This window comes from Bison bison, unplaced genomic scaffold, assembly GCF_000754665.1.
Source record: "Bison bison bison isolate TAMUID 2011002044 unplaced genomic scaffold, Bison_UMD1.0 scf7180017864491, whole genome shotgun sequence".
Lineage (NCBI taxonomy): Eukaryota > Metazoa > Chordata > Mammalia > Artiodactyla > Bovidae > Bison > Bison bison.
In genome coordinates, this window is record NW_011495050.1 from 11,464,797 (window position 1) to 11,477,140 (window position 12,344).

Consider the following 12,344-nt stretch of genomic DNA (forward strand, 5'->3'; position numbering starts at 1 on the left):
GCAAAAAGAATATACTGATATCAAATAAGCACATGATCGAGTATAGTCTATAAAACTACTCAATCACTATGTTGTACACCTAAAACTAATATATTATTGTAAATCAGCTACACTTAAATTGAAAAAAAATAAGCACACAGAGATTCAATATTGTTAGACATTAGGGAAATGGAAATGTAAACCATAATGAGACATCATATACTTTCTAAATTTGTCACAGTAACAAATTATGTGACAATTCAGACAAACGGAACCTCTCATATATTGCTGGTAGACTAAAAGGTACATCTGCCCTGGAATATAGGGAAATATTTCTCAAAATGCTAATTATATGCTTACTAACAATCGAGCTATCATACTCTTGGCCTTTATCCCAGAGAACTGAAAACATATTGGTAAGTTCTAATATCCATGTTAATGTGTAGTTTCCTAAGAGTAGACATGAGTATTTTAGGTCAAAGGCCTATTGGGCTTCCCTGGTGGCTCAGATGGTAAAAAATCTACCTGGAGGATCACCTGGAGGAGAGCATGGCAACCCACTCCCGTATTCTTGCCTGGAGAATCCCTTTGGACAGAGGAGCCTGGAAAGCTTACAGTCCATGGAGTCACAAAGAGTTGGACACAACTAAGTGACTAAGCACAGCACACAGCACAACACAAAAGCTAATTTCCCGGCCCCCTGCTTCCCCAGTCCTTCCACCTTTTAGGTCAAAGAGAGCAGTGTGAAGTGTTGTTATTGGAGTAATATGTGAGAAAGTTACACAGGAACTCTGTACTATTTTTGCAATTCCTTGTGAATCTATATATTGCAAAATAAAGGTTTAAAATATAATAAGCTTGTAAATTTGTATCATTAATTGGCAATATCTATGCAAAATAACATTTTCAAAATGTTTCAAAAATGAAATACATAAAATCTCATTAGAGATTAGTGTTGATGAACTTTTACAATGGATTTTGAGGATAAGGGACACAGACTTTGAACCCCAGTTAAGTGAAATATTGTTGTTTAGTCGCTCAGTCGTGTCTGACTCTTTGCAACCCCTGGACTGCAGCACGCCAGGCTTCCCTGTCCTTCACTGTATCCTGGAGTTTGCTGAAATTCATGTCCATTAAGTTGGTGATGCTATCTAATCATCTCATCTTCTGCCACGCTCTTCTCCTTTTGTGAAATATTACCCCCCAATAAATTAAATTTTTCTCGTTAGTAGACTTGTATTACAAAAATGTATATACATTGTGATGATGATGATGCTTTCATATGAAGCTGCCATGGAAACACTTGTATTTTTGCCCCTGATTTCCCTGAGTCCTAAGTTTGTTTTCTTTTGTTTATCAGTTATCCTTAAGGAATGATTTCCTGGTATTTCGAGAGTGTTGTATGGGTTTCTCAGTGCTAAAGAATCCAACTGCCAATGCATCAGACACAGGAGATGCAGATTCTATCCATGCATCAGGAAGATCCCTTGGAGGAGGAAATGGCAACCTATCCAGTATTTTTGCCAGGAAAATTCCATTGACAGAGGAGCTGGAGGGCTACTGAGCACACACACACATTGAAAGAATAGCTCAATGAATTTGCAGGTAAGGTGGTGGAGATTTAGTATTTAGCTGCTATCTTCACAAGTTCTCACGCAATGCTCCATTTCATAACCACACTTTATCTTCACCTTGTAAGGTTCTTAGTGTCACTCATTGCTAAGCTTTTCTGGGATTCCACAAAAAGAATCAGCTTTCTTCTCCTTGATATTGCCTTCTGTGAGCACTGAGGTTGCATTTTTCACTCTGATAAGCTGGTTACAAATTTTCTATCTGTTTACTGATCTTCCAAAATGTATTGACATCTCTATTCTCATTCCCTCCCCGTTTCTCTTTGTCCATGAGGATTGATATCATTTTTATTTTTTTCCTTATATTACTATTAGCAAAATTTCATGACAGATTGGATATAATTTTTTGTGATTACTTTTCTACATTTAAGGAGAAGTCCTTTTCTTTAAATTTAAAATAGCTAAATATATAAGAAGCACTGTAATAACTATTATAACTTTCATTCAGTGAATTAAAACACTTTATCAAATTCCAGAGAATAATCAAATGCATTGTGGGTTAGCAGCTACCACTAAATAAATGAGCCTACATGTCAAATGGCATATCATTTTGTCAGTTGTGAAGTAGAACTGAAATACAGCCTCCTTTTCTATTACAAAATCTCATGCGGAATAATTATGTTACTGCTACCTAAATGTCAAGAACTTGAAAAGTTCACCAAATTTTTACACATACTGCTGAGTCCATTTTACAGGTTTAAACAATAAGAAAGTATATGGAAATAACACAAATATTAAATAATATTTATTCTATAAATAGAAGATAATATTTTAGTATATTAATCTTGACTTTATTGCTTTTGGATTAATAGCATGCTGATATAAAAAAAGGCAAAAAATGCAGAATTGGAGTAGTAACTGGAGTGCAAATTAATGCAGAGTCTCAAGATTTTGCCAGATTTTCTTACACTGCTCCTAACCTGCTCAATGCCCTGGGGCTTCATGCGGTCTAAGATACCGGATGAAAATGCTGCAGCGTGTTCAAGTGTAACTGCACGCTCAATTAGGCACAGAATTGTCAGTTTCAAGCAGCAAGTTAGACCCATCTTATTGAAAATGAACCCTACAAAACCTATCTTCTGAGGCAGTTTTTATAGGATCCTACTCGATACTGAATAAACAACTCCACTGCTATGGCAAAAGTGTGCACAGCTGTAAAAAAGCTTCTCCTCAAAACACTGTTGGCTTATAACATTTAAAGAGCAGAGGGACAATAGGATGGGGTTAAAAAAAAAAAAAATCCCAGCACAGGAATTTAAAAAAAATCCTTGGCCCTGGCAAACCTTTTTTGATAAATTGGTGTTTTGTGTGTTGTAAAGGACAAAAATGGAAATTTTGACCTCTATTAAAATGATATTAATCAATGATCTGATATTATTTAAAATATTGAAATGTCCTCATTGCATTGAACTGTTTTAACATGAATTAATAAAAAGCCAAAAGTCAGAGGTTGTGGAATGAATATAAAATATTTCTGTGAAAATATTACCTTCAACATTTAAACATTCAAACCTAGCAATCAATTTAAGATGATGTTCTTACATTTGTAGTGAAATATGAGTCAAGTGGGCCAAATTGAGTGGCATTTAAATGGGGGGAAAATTAGGTGTAGGAGAGGAAGACATATTTTGAAATTCATTAGTGTCTCTTAGGGAGAAGGCAATGGCACCCCACTCCAGTACTCTTGCCTGGAAAATCCCATGGACTGAGGAGCCTGGTGGGCTGCAGTCCACGGGGTCGCTAAGAGTCAGACACGACTGAGCGACTTCACTTCCTCTTTTCACCTTCATGCATTGGAGAAGGAAGTGGCAACCCACTCCAGTGTTCTTGCCTGGAGAATCCCAGGGACGGGGGAGCCTGGTAGGCTGCTGTCTATGGGGTCGCACAGAGTCGGACACGATAAGCGACTTAGCAGCAGCAGCAGTATCTCTTAGACAATGAAAATCATTATATAAAAGAGAACATTCTTAAATCAGTTGAATCCAAAGTTACTTTGAAAAGTAAAGTCATTTGAACTACTAGTGGTTAGCTCATTTGATTAGACTAGGTAGTACTAGAAAATCTGAGGTGAACTCTTGTGGATTATACTAGGCAGTTCATTGATAATCTATTTGTCATAGTGATGATCAAAGTGAGAAAAAAGGGGTTATTTTGTTTTAGCTGCTGTTCCTAGGGATAAATGTTTTAACTGTATTTTCTCTATTCTCTAACACTGCTCTTTAAAATAATTTATTTCCACATTTCCCCCTTTTTTTTCCTCCCTTCTTTTTCTTTCCTTCCCTTTTCTTTTAAGAATATAATTAATTTATTGCATTAACTCACTGAATTAAGGCTCAGCCTAATCCAGGATGACTTTGTCTTCACTTGATGCTGCTGCTGCTGCTAAGTCGCTTCAGTCGTATCTGACTCTGTGCAACCCCATAGACGGCAGCCCACCAGGCTCCCCTGTCCCTGGGATTCTCCAAGCGAAAATAGTGGAGTGGGTTGCCATTTCCTTCTCCAATGCATGCAGGGATGCTAAGTCGCTTCAGTCATGCCCAACTCTGTGCGACCCTATGGACAGCAGCCCACCAGCTACCCTGTCCACGGGATTCTCCAGGAAAGAATACTGAAGTGGGTTGCTATTTCCTTCTCCCTTCACTTGATAACATCTGCAAAGAACATATTTCCAAGTCATATTCACCAGTGCCAGAGGTAAGGATTTCAACAGATCTCTTTGAGGACAAAATTCATCTCTCTCCCTCTCTCCATCTCTCTCTCTCCCCCATCCCCATAAATATATGTATATATATGTATATACATATATTTCTATCATGCAATGCTAGTCTATATTCTAGAAGGAAGCAACTCTCAAATCTTCTAGGCTTAAAACAAAAGTTTATCTGCTACTCTATCATGGGACTTAACTAACATTAACTTAATCTAACATAACTTCTAGGTCTGGGGCATCATTAGTCATCATGTCATGGGATAGGGAGGTGACAAACCATATACTGTCTCTATAGCCTTCTGCTCAGATGTGGCACGTGCTCTTCTACTTATCTTCCATTGGCCACAAAATCAAATGGCCACATACAATTTCAAAGACAGTTACAAAATCTGCACTAAAGTACGATCTAGTCATATGCCTGGAAAGTGAAATTTAATTTAGGAAGAGCACAGTAGATCCAACAAATTTACTTCTATACATTTGCAATTTATATTTTGCTTCGAGTTGCTTTCGGTCAGTTCAGTCACTCAGTCATGTCCAACTCTTTGCGACCCCATGGATTGCAGCATGCCAGGCTTCCCTGTCCATTACCAACTCCTGGAGCTTGCTCAAACTCATGTCCATCAAGTCAATGATGCCGTGCAACCATCTCATCCTCTGTCGTCCCCTTCTCTTGCCTTCAATCTTTCCCAGCATCAGGGTCTGGTATAGAAAAGTAGAATACTGCTACTTCTTCTTCATATTTTGAGTGTATTTATTGGGAGATATTGCAGTAACGTCTTAGTATATATTATCTCATTTGGTCTTCAAAACAATCCTATGAAGTTGATAGTGTTATAACCTGTATTGTATAGGAAACCAATACATAGTCATAGTAACTTGCCAGTGTCACATATGTAGCAATAGGCAAGGCAATAATTCAAACTCAGATTTGTCTTTAGATTCCAACCTATAAGAAGTAAATCACTTTGTCATTCATTTATTTGTTTAAAGGAACCAGGCTGTAGTATAAATAAACAAGTATACAGGAAAATAAATAATGTTACTAAACAAACATAATACACCATTAGTACTTTCAAAATGCCAAGAACAATGCTTTATCAGTCAGTTCCTCAGTCTTTATTTATGACTATCCCTTCTTACTGGGACAAACTTATGAATCAATTGTGGTCCTGGCATAACCATTTTTACTGTCAAAAGTGTCTCAGTTTGAAATAAAGCATATAGCTACCATATTTATCCATAATTTTGAAATTCATAAAGCCCAAAATGTTATTTTTTTAAATTTTGCAGCAAATGAATTTTGTACAAAGAATAACCTAAAAAGAGATCAGATGATTTATTGTCTATTTATTACTCTTGGTATAAATAATTATATGTTTCAATGCAGACATATGATTGACACTAGGTCTTCTTCCAGACTCTGCTAACAGCGTCATCTAATTTAGAACCTGAAATCCAAAACACAGCTAGATTTCAAGTGATTTTCAAATAAGGGATAATGAAACTGAAGTAATAATATGTAAATCTATGAAGACATGTGAGTGAATAAACATAGATGAACGAGATTTACTGCTTCCAATGCATTTATTTTCAGTAATAATCATGATGCCAACATTGTATAAGGAGCTCTGCTTGTTGATGATTAGTTCAGTTATAGATGAGAACAGTGCCATTAGAATGATTAGAAGTTTTGCCTGAGATAACATGAGACAGATGGTGAAGCCTCCCATATCTATCTTCAAAGACAGTGCCATTTTTTTAATAGTATGTTACAGTACTTTTCACCTAACTGGTCACTCATATCAGAAGTTTTTTTATATCATGTTCACAGAACTTAAAAGGGAGCTCTCATATCCTTAATTGTAATTTTAAAATAATAGTTGAATATAGAGTGGAGGAAAAGAACTATAGGCAATAAACATTTTGGAATTTAGAACAGATAGTAGCTAATTCAGATTTGAAAAGCTCAACTAGAATAAAGTTGTATTCAGGGTATTAATACTTATCAGTGAAAATATACTCAATTACTGCCAGGACTCATCGGCGTTTGTTATGTTAAGTGTTAATTAAAGTTTAGCCAAATGGTCTTTTTCTTCTTTCAAAGTTCCCTTTTGTGTTTCATTCTCATAGGCCTCTATAACAAGCACTATTGCTCATCATTAAATTAGTGTGTCATTTATGGAGTTAAGCATATGGTTAACTCAGTTGTAATTAAAGAAATGATTTAGCATGAGTTGATAAAATTAAATTTTCATAAATTCTAGTATAATCACAATTTCTATTTTGTAAAATGTGTCCACAAATTTGAAGTCATTAAGGTGAAATAATTAGATTACACTTGGAAACCATTATTCCATAAAGCAAAAGTAATGCAAAACATGCTGGCTGAAATTACTTTTGCTGAGTAACTCAGAAAAGAAAATACAACTACAAGCAGAACTTGTATGCAAAACTTGTATACAAAATGGTCTATCAGTTACTGACATAAATAATTTATTTGTTACTTTTATCATCATTTAGAATTTTTTTTCTTTTTTTTAAATTTTATTTTATTTTTAAACTTTACAATATTGTATTAGTTTTGCCAAATATCGAAATGGATCCGCCACAGGTATACATGTGTTCCCCATCCTGAACCCTCCTCCCTCCTCCCTCCCCATACCATCCCTCTGGGTCATCCCAGTGCACCAGCCCCAAGCATCCAGTACTGTGCATCGAACCTGGACTGGCAACTCGTTTCATACATGATATTATGCATGTTTCAATGCCATTCTCCCAAATCTTCCCACCCTCTCCCTCTCCAACAGAGTCCATAAGACTGTTCTATACATCAGAGCAGATGAAAAACTTTTTGATTCTCTTGGGGCTTCCCAGGTGGCTCAGTGGTAAAGAATCCACCTGCCAATGCAGAAGACGCAGGTTCAATCCCTGGGTTGGGAAGATCCCCTGGAGGAGGAAGGGGCAACCCACTCCAGTATTCTTGCCTGGGAAATTCCATGGACAGAGGACCTGGCAGGCTACAGTTCATGGGGTCACAAAAGAGTCCAACATGATTTAGTGACTAAACAACAACGATAGATTCTCTTAGGTTCAGAATCTAAAAGGTCTGTAAAAGTAAAAACAGATTACTAGGAGAAAAGGCATAAATATTTATTAATTTTTAGTAAGGTAAACAGACTGAGAGAAAGGTTACATATGGAAGAAAAAATGATTTTTAGGAAAGATAAATGGGCTGTTAGGAGAATAGATGGAAGATATGATAGTTTGTGACAATATCTGTCTTGGTCTGGTGACTTTCCCTATCAAGACATTTCCTCTCCTGTGATAAAAGTTAATCTTACCTGGTAGATGAAATTCTCAGTGAAGGGATTTAAGACAGTTTTTTCTTCTCTTTTTGTATGGTAGAATCTGTGTTAAGGCAGAGAAAGGGGTTTGGCTAAAGTCTCTCCCTGCATTTGTTGATTCTCAGATGTCTTCAGCTCAAATTAGTCCTTACTCCAGAGTGACATATTTGGAGATGGCCTGTTTTTTATCTCCTTCACAACCATATCAGTAACTTAGGTATTTTAACAAAATTATATTTTTAAAAATCTACTATTAATATATTTCAGATGTTAGTGCACAGAACCATCTATATAAGTCCATAACCACCAAAAGTTCAACTTTTTACAGTAAAAACAAACAAAAAAAATCTACTACAAAACTCCAATTTTCATGAGACAATGCTGTTTGACATGACACCTATCCCAAGGTTTTGATTTCTCCAGAAATGGAGTAAGGGAAGTGAGAAGCTATAACGGGAGATTAAAAGTTGTTATTTGGCTGGTATTGTCATCCAATCTCAGACAGGTCCCTCCTCACACACCCCCGCTTCCCCCATGACCAGGAATTTCTCTACCTTGTATTTCTATAAATAAACAGGGAGAATGTTTATAAATTATGGTCAATACTTCTTTTTCAGTCACTCAGTACCCAGTATTGCCTACCCTTTCTTGGACTTATTTCTGTTTTCTCTTTAAGAGGCCCCTGTGCCAAGGCAAGAGCTAAGATTTGACTTGTAGTTTTGTGATCTGCAGTTTTACTGAAAGGCTTGTAACTTCCTTCAGTTTGAGTAAATGATCTTTCATCTCCCTCTCCTACTATTATTTCTTTCTGAAGTTCTTATTATATTTAAAACTGTTGACCTGTTATTTATAACCAAGATTATCTCTCATAATGGTTTTTTTTTTTGCTTACACCACTTAAAAAATATTTCCCTATTTAATTCTTAAAGAGTGAGAAAATAACACATAAAAATTCTATAGAGAAAAAAACAAATTAGAATTTATTGTTTTCCTTTAAAGTAGGTTTTCATTTTACCAACCACCAGGCATGACCTGAAGCTTTGCCATGCAGAAAACTACTATTTTTGTATTTCAAATTAGGAACTTCTCTTTCCCCCCAAAGTAATTATGGTTCTAACTGCATGTTATTCCTTGGCTTTTTTCCATATTTGTATGAGTTAAATATTTACATAAAATGAAATCATACAGAAGTAATCTTTCCTAAATATTTTACTTAGTATTATGATTGTAAAAAGTATCCATATTATTATGTGTAGCTATAATTTGTTCTGTTTGATCACTATATAATTTTCCATTCTTTGAATACAGCAACACTGATTTAGTTATTCTCCTGTTTATGGGCAACGAGTTTCCATGTATCTAATTTGTTTAAATGATATATAATTTAATTATTTAAATTATGTTATCAATGTTGTATAGTTTTCTTTGTTCATAATTATCTCCTTAGTTAATTCATAAATACTAATTATTTTTGATGTTATTGTAAGTGGAGTTGATTTTTTAATTTGCTTTCAGACTATTCTTTGTTTTTGTAACAGAAATGAAACTTATTTTTCTAGATTGGCCTTGTGGGCTGCTACTTTGTGATTAATTCACTTAATTCGCTTATTAATTCAGATCTTCTGGGTGGAGTCTATAGCATTTTCTGTATATAAGATAAAAGCATCTGTGACCAGAGATAATTTTACTTCTTCTTTCTCAGTTTGGATACTGTTTATTTCTTTATCTTACTTGATTTCTCTGGTAGAACTTCCACTACCATGTTAAATAGGAGTGGTGAAACCAGACATGCTTCTCTTGTTCATGATCTAAGAGGAAAAGCTTTCTGTATTTCACCATGGGTATGAAGTTTGCTGTGACTTTTTATTTTTTTTATTATGTTCAGGTTACTCTCTTCTATGAGAATAATACTCTTAGAATAGAATACTCTCTTCTATTATGTTCAGGTTACTCTCTTAGATTTTGAGTGCTTCCATCATGCAAAGATATGGAATTTTGTCAGTTTTTTCTGAATCAATTGCAGTGATTACGTGTGTGTGTGTATTTTTCTTCCTTCTGTTAATGTGGTCAATATGTATTGACTTATCCTTGCATTCCACAGATAAATTCAACTTGCTCATGCTATAAAAAATTTTTAATATGCTGATGAATTCTGTTTTTTTTTTTAATTTAGAAAAGTTTCAGCTTCACTACTTGTTATTGGTAAAGTTAGAATTATTATCAAATTCTAGAAAACCTCTATTAAATTTTCTTCATATATAAGCACTTAAAGATTTCCCTGGTGGCTCAGATGATAAAGTGTCTGCCCACAATGCAAGAGACCTGGGTTCAATCCCCGGGTAGGGAAGATCTCCTGGAGAAGGAAATGGCAACCCACTCTAGTATTCTTGCCTGGTAAATCCCATGGACAGAGGAGCCTGGTAGGCTACAGTCTATGGGGTTGCAGAGTCCCACATGACTGAATGACTTCACTTTCACTTTCACTTTGATTGAAGTGAGAGGAACTTCCGAACCCTGAGTTCGAGCCTGAAGCACTTCAAAAGCATATTCCTTGTTTTTAATACTGGTACAAATTTCACAAGCACACAGACACAGAATAATAAAAATTATTTTGTGCAATTCTTAACAAAAAGGAAAATGAATATGTGTTGCACTTATAATTGTATATACATATTATTGAATATGTTCTTAATGAGAAAGACGTTCCACTTTTATTAGACATCAGTAAGAGCTGAATTTTATGCCTACCAGTTTTATATATCTGATCATTTGAGACAAACAAAGTAACCTTTACTGTTGCCCCAGCTACCACCTGGAAAGAGTTTCAAGGCTACAGTGTGGGGAGAAGAGAGTTAAAGAGAGAAGATGAGAAAGCCAGAAGACCAAGGCAGCTAGACTGTGTTCATGTTCTCTGAGAATTACTCACACTTCATTTGTTTGTAACAGTCAGTGATACATTATGCCAGTTTATGAGTTTTTATCCTATTAAAAGAAAATCAAGTTCTGAGTTATTTTATCTGTGAGTTTATTTCATCCAACTCTTCCTAGTTCATTGGGATTGCTTTTATAATTGAAAATAAGAATACTACCCAGTTTTGAAAATTCTGTAGCATGTATCTTTGTAACAGGATAAGATTTCACATGCTCATATTTTTAAATGTTTTCTAGTAAATATCACATTGCTTAAAATCCTCACACATTATTTTAAAAATGATTTTATCATGGATGCAAATATAGGAAACATAATTGTTTTTTATCAATGCAAATAAAAAGTTTAGATATCATAGTGTAAATGTAATAAAAGTAATAAAAGACTAAATGAGTAATATATCTCAATCATTTGCATCGTCTTATGAAGTTATTAGAATGTCTCATTTGCAGTAGTATTTGAAAGGTCACATTTCATCTCGATTGTATATCCTCACAATGAAACATAATTTTAAATAAACATCAAATTGTATCCAATAACTAGTATCTAAATCAGTACTATTCCTTAAACAATTCACTAGATTTGTGTATGCTTCTGCTCTCATCTACTTCCTTCATTGTAGGGAATTGGAAAACAATGCTAATAAAACAGAGTAATAATCTGCAATTTATAAATATGGAAACAGAAACAGAGAGATTAAGGATACACAGGTCTTAAATGCAAGCATGGGAATGTAACCCTAGGCAAGTGTGGTTTTTTTTTTTTTTTTTTTGAGAATCCATAGAATACTCTGAGGTGTCAAACTATGCTGAAAACAACAATCCTAAATTTATGCTTCAGCCATTATTTTCTAGTTCAGTATTCCATTTTTACATTTGAACATGTAAGTTTTTAAATATCGAATTTAAACTAAAATAAAATGATACTACAAAAATTAAAAGTATGCTTTTTGGTTTTATTTTCATGGTGTATCTGAGTATTAAGAGAATTCAGTGAAGAAAGAACAAAACAATTAAAGCTATGATTTGAGAACAATTGTGGTAAAAACTTAAAGTAATTTAAGGAACCCAAACATGTTATATAACTCAAGAAATTATGTGATGTTGTTATTGTTCATTTTAATTGCTAATTAGGTTTTTTTTTTTTTTTTAAGGTATAACAAACGTAACAGCAGACTCAAGGCTGTGCAGTTCTTAATCTACTTGATTAAACAATTATGCAATCTATGTCCTGTTAGCTAGGACAGGATGTTGGTATCATTTGTTTTTTTCACTTCTTATGTTTTTTAGCTTTGATCTTAAGCTCTTGAGTTCTTGACATCATAAATCTACTTTTATTGTCTATTCTCACACTAAACAACTACCGTTCCTACTCTCTAGATTTTCAAAAACTATGAGATTAAAAAGAAAAGTAGTATTTGGCTCATTTTGTGGTAGATACAATAAAAATTCACACTGGAGCAAAAATTTGAAATTGTTTTTCCTCAAGTCTTAAAGTAATAAGCACTTAAGTTAAAAGTTTCAAAATTTTTACCACAATTTGAAAACTACATCAAAGAGATGCCTTTTAAAAACAGTTAGTCTCCAGAACTTCTTTTTATATTCAGTTCAGTTCAGTCGCTTAGTTGTGTTCAACTCTTTGCGACCCCATGAATTGCAGCATGCCAGGCCTCCCTGTCCATCACCAACTCCCAGAGTTCACTCAAACTCATGTCCATCGAGTCAGTGATGCCATCCAGCCATCTCATC